The sequence below is a fragment of the Chironomus tepperi genome, unplaced genomic scaffold, assembly GCF_022539635.2.
Source record: "Chironomus tepperi strain 1889 unplaced genomic scaffold, CSIRO-AGI_Ctep_v1 contig_309, whole genome shotgun sequence".
Classification (NCBI taxonomy): Eukaryota; Metazoa; Arthropoda; class Insecta; order Diptera; family Chironomidae; genus Chironomus; species Chironomus tepperi.
Genome location: NW_027226431.1, coordinates 3,052,349 through 3,060,097, shown reverse-complemented (window position 1 = coordinate 3,060,097; position 7,749 = coordinate 3,052,349). Strand labels below are relative to the sequence as shown.

Sequence of the window (7,749 nt, the reverse complement as noted above, 5' to 3'; positions counted from 1 at the left end):
CGGGTTGATGATAATTGATTCCTTTTTATACACAGTAAAGCATTTAGTAAAGGATGTTCATTGTCTTTTAGGAACAGGGCTGTAACCTAACAGACAAAAATCATCCTTTCATGAAACATAAAGGCCAATACGATGCCTAAAACGGTCTCGTTGCTGGTGAAGGTTAATAATTTGGATCATTTTCCAAATTCTGTTCTAACTTCCAAAATGTCCAGACATCATTGAAAAATCAACCAATAATTATTACAGCTATATATACCACCCATGATTCATCCCTCACGTGATTCAAAACAAATTAGAAGTGAAATTCGAAAACAAAAATAAAATTATATAATTTTTGTCGATGTGGCTACATCATAACACAACTAAAGCCGGAAATATATTTTATGATATCCAACACCACGGTATTTTTGGCGACATCATGATTTCGTGTCACAGCATAACAAAACCAAACATTTGTAAATGACATACGATTCAGCCTATGGGTGCTTTAATGTGAACTTCAAAATGAATATATTGGGTGAATAGCCAATTGGAATCATTGAATTAAGATAGTGTTTTGGACGGAAATATTGGAATTCATAGGTTTTGGCTAATGGGGATCGTTAAGCTGTCATGTCCATAATAAAGAAATTTCAAAATTTTATGGCAATTCTAAGAAAAATTTGACTTCAAAAGGTTCAAAATAATCAAGCCAGGGGTGGGCAACCTTTTAAATGCCATGGCCACCTTGATGATGAGTTACGACCAAAACTGCACACGACATTCTGTTCTTGACAATTTCTGGTGACGCACAGGTAACCCCCCGAACAACACAAATTAAGAAGGCTCCTCCACGAAGTTTTTAAGGCTCTGCGACACCTCTTTTACTTATACCAAATCGAAGCAGCCTCCATCTAGAGGAAAAGAGGTGCAGTGGAAACTTAAAAGCTCCTTGTTGGACCATTCTTCATTTATGTCGCTCGGGCTAACTCCTTATTCGAACAAAAGAGCCTAATGCTATCCAACACTGCAACAGACATAACAAGCAATCCTCCATAGACAACTCAAACAACAAATGATTGTTTCCTTCCAACTGCACATTGTGTCATATCAATAACAACACAACATTATGTAAGCATATGCAACAATTGTCAATATTTACTTCTTCAATTATGTGAAGCAACTGAAACTGACCATGACAATAAATGGCAAATGCTTATGATATAGAAAATATTGACACAATAGAAAGTGTAATTAAAATTCTTTTAACATCAACAGCATATTCTCATGACTTTTTATACAGAATGTGATAGAAGAATATGAAAATAATATTTAAGGACGTGTTTGGATAGCAAATAATATCAATTGAAAGTGCATGAGAAAGTTCAGCATATGCTATGTTAGTTCCTTTAATTGCATATCTTCAAAATGAAAACATTGAAATGAATCAAATGCTGTAATTTAACATTTTTAAAAGAAATTGTTTGCTGAGATTTATTTATTATTGATTTGGATGCATTGAAAGCTTTACATTGTAAGGAAAAGGAACTGGTGCATGTTTCCGTTCACATTGCTATTCAAGCTCTTTAAAATATACTATGTGAAAGTTTGCCAGATGCCCCGTGGCAATGATAGAGAGATGCTTATTTTTATGAGCTGCAATTTAAGAAAATTATGCTTATAAATGTTTTGTGGATTGAAATGACTCAAGTTATCTCTCAGCTGGATATTTATTTATACTTTAGATCTTTGTTGAGATAGTATTAAAAGTTTGTCTTTTGGTCAGAATAGTGCGACCGAGTAGCATACTGCGCCTCATTGCTTGGTGTTAAATTAGTTGAAATTAGCTGGCTTCGAGCTTTAAGTGTAAGGATGTATCTCAGGTAGTTGTAGGTGCATACAGGGGAAGATTTTTTAACCAAACCTCACTTTCTCTTTTTTATTGGATAAAATTCTTCAATTTGCTAGGGCTTTTCGAGGAAATAAATTCTTAAATCTCCCTGAATTGAATTCAATCCATACCACAAATTACAAGCAATATCTGGCTACTCTCCTGTTTGTAGGAGTATACTCATAGCAAAACTGAATCATTAATAGTTATTTAAGAATAGCCAACCGCTTGTTTTAGCTAACAACTTTCCTAGTTACTTTCTTCAACATATTCTTAATCAGATGCCACCTAAAGCTGGTTCCATCACTGAATTCCGTTTTTCAAATTCCAGGCCTTAGAGCCCACAGAGCAATACTGTCTCTTTCATCAGCCTACTTCTAAGAATTCCACATGACTTTTACAATCTACAATTTAAAGACCTTAGGGCTAGGAGCCTTCGAGGCTTAAGGAGGACCTAGAGGTGCAGCGTAATCTCAATGTCTCCTAAAATGTTACGTTACAAGTGTACAGCTCTTCAATTGGAGAACAAGTGAGAAGCTATATTCCACCAACTGCTTATTGTGTTTCTCGGAATGAACTTTATGACAATTATGTGAATATGAAGCTTTACGCTTCAAAAAGTTTTTTATGTTTGAAATTTTATGTCACATGTGGACTGACAATCCATCAAGTGTTTCTCTAAAGAAAACATAATTTAGTTTTTCCGTCATTTTTAAAGATAAATCTTTTCAATTCGAGGAAATGCTAAGAGCTAGTAATTGCTGTAGGTCAGTGGGAATGCCATAAACTTTAAGCCGTTTGTGGTTTCGGTCGAGGCTAATCTTGGGCTAATCATCAAATTAAAGGGGTTGTCCACCATTGTTGTAGATTGCTCAATTCTTACTATATTTTCAACAATACATTCACAAATTAGGAATTGAATAAGATGAGCATTCACAAAATGACAAAAGGACCAAAATAATTCAATTAAATGTTCTTAAAATTTATTTCCATTTCAGTATAAACAAGCTTGTAAGCTTATTATGTCTTTTTGAATTATTTCCTAGTATAATAAACCAAATTTACCAAACACTTCAAAAACAACCGAAATAGACATTATTATTTCATCACTTCCATTTTAACATCATTCATTGATGTTGTTTACATTCAATTTTCTAATAAAGCACTTTAGTTTAATGCTTAACAAGAAGTTCCTCATGAGAATAATCCTTTATAAATTCATGATGACATAGAGTTATAGTTTTATAGACAGAAAGATACAGAAAAAACATTAATATGGATTCTCAAGAGAAGATTAATTTGAAGTTATTAACATATTCATAAAATATGTACATTCACTCTCTTTCGTGTGAATTTTAATCTCTCTTTCATAGTAACTTTATTCATTACATTGAATTTTATAATGTGTTTACTCTTTTCATCTTTAATGCTCAAAAAGCTTCCTTTGAGAAGAAATATTTAATGGTGAAATGCGTTTAATTTTTTTGAGGTTTACAGTAAAATGAGTATAGACACTTTTAGCAATATTGAGTAAAATGGCATGGAGGTATAGGTACATTTGTCATGTTACCCATGACGGACAACCTTTTATTTATGGCTGCACACCTTGGTGGCACATCTTGGTCATGGCATTTCCAAAAATGTTTGGCAGCATACAGGTTGCCCACTACTGTTCAATGGTAATGATTGATAAATCTGACTTCTGATAGGAATCAGAACCTACGTCGTCCATATAGAATTACAGGTAAGAAGCTTAGCTACTAGGTCATAGAGATCTTATTTTTGAACTGATAGATTCATCTACATACGGTTTGATGTCTTAGATACATGTGCCACATACCACAATTACATAGTAGGTAGATGAGAATGCTGAGTTTTGTGGCCATACTCATGAGTATGCTCCTTATCTGTTCTGGTGGAAAGTTTTCTTACACTTAAGCATATTTAGTGGAAGACCCTAAAGCAGTGATGGCCTAAAGAAGAGGAGCACGCGGCATGCAATATCGGTCGAGGCAGTCAAGGCGTGCCGCGAAAAATAAAAGGTTGCTCACCTGAATTGCTCTATTTTTTATGGCATTCCAAAAAAAATGGCTGCTCACAAATTACCCTCCACTGTCCTAAAGCAAGGTCAGACATTTTTATCATTCAATATGCAATATTATAGCGAAGTAACATCCTAGTGGGATGAATCTCTTTGGGCCAATTCATATTTATTTTGGAAATCAAATACAGTCACACCTACATTCAAATTGATAAAAAATTATTCAATTTTTCCAATTATAGCCAGCAGACATAGAAATTTTTAAATTCTTAAAATAGAAAGTACATACCAGAAGCTGTTTAAATCTCATTGAGTAACTTTTACAACTTAAGGCAGTGTTGTCCAGACTGTATGATGCGACACACTAATGAGTCTAATGTTTTTGCAACGTGCAGAGCCTGCAAGTGATGTGGATCTCAATATGAACTTTAGGTCTAAAGGATGTGGTACAACAAATTGTTAATTCAGTGCTTCCAGCTCATTAGGTTGAGCTCTTCAAGCATTATATAATTTGATATCAAATTTCCTCATAAAGGCCATGAACCACATACCAAGCTGTGCCGTGGCACAAAAAAGTTTGGACAACACTGGATTAAAAGATAAATCGCAATCAATGCACTTGATACATCAAAGTCATCAAACCATCTAATTTATGCATCATACAGCAGATTATTCATCCCCAACTGGATGCGTTAAGAATCAACTTGAGAACAAATTTTCAACTTTTTATTACACATGTTCCATTTTCAAACAGTATTTTAATGACATGAAAAGGCGATGGAAATTAAAGCTATATTAATGTTAAGTGAATTGTAAATGAAAAGAATTATCGCTATGGAAAAACAAGCTTGCTGAGGCATCAATATACATTCTTGATATTCATTTAATTGCCGCTTCGAGAATTATAATATAGGAAATTAATGCTTTCATTCAATTTTTACATCCTACGCTACCACTCATTGTGAACATTAGAATGACGCTTTTAGGATAGTTAGGCTCATTCACACTTCCAAATACACGAATTAATTTTATACAAACATTAATTACTTTGTGAATTCTGTTGTAAGTTGAAGGTCATGTACCGTAGTGTACTTAAATTCAGGTCAATCAATTTGTGTTGGTGGACGAAATTGGAATCTAAAGAACGAAAAGTGAAATCTATATCATTAATTTAATTAATAGACAAATGGCTTACGTGATGATGAGATAAGTTACAATTGTTGACGTCGTCTAGAATAAAAGGAAGAATGATTGATCGTGAGAATATTTGCGTAATTGAGAAAATCTATATAAAGCATCTACGTAAATCTTGTCAATGATTCTTAAAGACTAAAATAAGACATCGACCTGATAGCAACTCACCCCGAACACTATTTTCCAATTAATGTCAAAAAAAATTGTTTGCAGCTTTACATTTCGTACTTCAACAAGCTTCAGCACATCAAACAGAAACGCATTAACCGGCAACAAATCAGATATTGAACTTATTGCTTTTGTGATGGAAATTTTAATGCTTTCAGCTTCATGTGTCGTTGAATGACCGATATATGAGACCATTGTTTTATACACAAAATGTATGATAATATAATACAGAGCCATCAGTACATGCGAATAGTTTGTTGTGGTCAATGAAAGATGTGCAAATCCGTAAAGTCCAAACGTATCGATTAACAAGATTGTCAAGATTGTTGGAATAAGGTGTAAAGTAAATAGTGAATTTATTATATCTACTGCATCACAGAGACTGTGGAAAAGCTCTGTAAAGAGCTTTATGTCGAAATTTTTCTCTATGAAGTTTCTGGATCTGGAAATGATTAATAAAGTGAATGTAAATTCATTTTTACTTCTTTTAGCTTGTATTGAAGAGAAAAAGTCGTTATTTTTTTTTAGAAATTTGAATTTTTCCCGCACTTTTTACAAAAATTTGTTTGTTTACAAAATTGTGTTTGAAAAACATCCGAATTTAAAAATTACTATTTTTAATCTAATTAATGTGTTTTATTAACACTAATTGACTTTAATAGAAGCGATTGATATACATTAACTTGTCAACATCTTTAAAATAGTTAGAAATCATCAAGAAAAGGTAAAAAATTTAATTTTAAAAATTTCAACAAATTATCAAAATTTTAACAAGGGAAAAATTCACAACTTTTGATGTTAGGTCAACCACAGCTAGTTTCTTACCTTATGAAACTATTAAACAGTTTGAATCGTTCACGTAGAATGTAAGTAAATACGAAAAATTGTAAGCAGAACATGCACTCGTAGGATAAGTGAATATTGTACATAATTTCGGATATCATGGTCTCCACAGTAAAAACATCAAAGACAATCCCAAATAAAACTACAAGTGGAGCTCTTATGATGAAAACTAATGCAAAAAGTATCGATAATTTTTTGACAAATTTTCGTTCCTCAAAATAATCAATTCCAAGTGATAAATGGGACAGCTTCACGTCAATCGAGTGCATTAGTTTTAAAAACATTTTGATTTCATCCATTTTGTACATTTGATAAGCAAATTGAAGAAGGACACAAGTCATGCCAAGCATAAAGATCCATGTCCAGATTGAGTCAGTAAAGAAACTTCCTTCGTGGACATCATAAACATAATAATGAGTGATGTTTCCAATTACTGATACAAAAATCACAATAACTGCACAAATAGTTTGAATTATGCTACATTTTGTGGCACTCAAGTATCCTTCAGTGACTGGCTTTTCAAATTTTAGTGGAAAAAATCCTAAAAACCTTAGAAATATGCACAAAGGCTCAATTGATGTGTAAAAATTTTTCATGCCTTTATATTCACGTATTTACATTCTTACTGAATCTTCTGGACTAATTCACTATCTGCTGGAGTTTGAAATTGATAACTGGAGAGTAAACATGAAAATTCAATATTTGGATATAATTTGATATTATTCTCATTACTCACACTATAATCAAATAAGTCACAGTTGTTGATATAGTCTGAAAATAGGAATTACACATTAATAATAGATAAAACGAGCAACAAGTCTAGTTGAACTTTACACCAAGCAGGATATTCCAATTGATTGTGAGAAAAAATGTTTGAAGATTAAAGCTTCGAACTTGAAATTCTTTCAAGCAGTCATGCAACATATACCTTTGAGGATGACTTCGAGGTAACTTATTCAGCAACTTTGCCATAAATTCAATCAATATTTCAGGTTCAAGTGATGTTGTACTTCCACTATATGCCATCATAATTCTAAGGAAGTACATATTTGCAACAAAGTAGACAGTCACCATGTTTAAAAAAATGTTGCCAAAATATGGCGAAAAATGAAGGGCAACATATAATCCAAATATATCAACAATTAACGTATATCCTAAAATTGGAATCATATGTATAGCAAATAAACTGTTGATGATATCAATTGCATCACAAAGGTCATGAAATATTTCACCAAATAGCTGAATGTTGAGAAATTTTTCATTGAAATTCTCATATCTGAAAATGAAACAATCAAGTCTAAACTTGTCAAGTGCTTATGCATGAAAATTTAATTACCTTAACAAATCTTTTAGTAGTCTGAACCGTTCACGCAGTAAATAACATGTAAAGACAAATTGCAGTGTAAATATGAATATGTATAAAAGATATCCAAAATATGCGATTTCCTGAGCGATTAAAATTGCATCTGTTTTAAAATTTTTACCATATTTGATCGTAAATACAAAGGTTCCTGTGAATCTTGCTACTAATGTGCTTATAAAAACTGCAGTAATTCCAAAAATCACTTTTCTGTGTCTTTTATGCTCAATTTTGATGAATAATTTATAACATTTGTTATCAATTTCATCC

The 7,749-nt window shown here is 32.4% G+C and overlaps 1 long non-coding RNA gene across 1 annotated transcript; it reads right to left on the bottom strand.

The window, feature by feature from the left end:
• Positions 1–4,843: 4,843 nt before the first annotated feature.
• LOC139092880 (uncharacterized) lies at positions 4,844–6,367 on the bottom strand. The gene is made up of 4 exons (XR_011544647.1): positions 6,102–6,367; positions 5,277–5,718; positions 5,110–5,144; positions 4,844–5,051 (listed from the first exon to the last, which is right to left on the bottom strand). It is a non-coding gene; the product is annotated as an uncharacterized lncRNA (long non-coding RNA).
• Between the last annotated feature and the right edge of the window lie 1,382 nt (positions 6,368–7,749).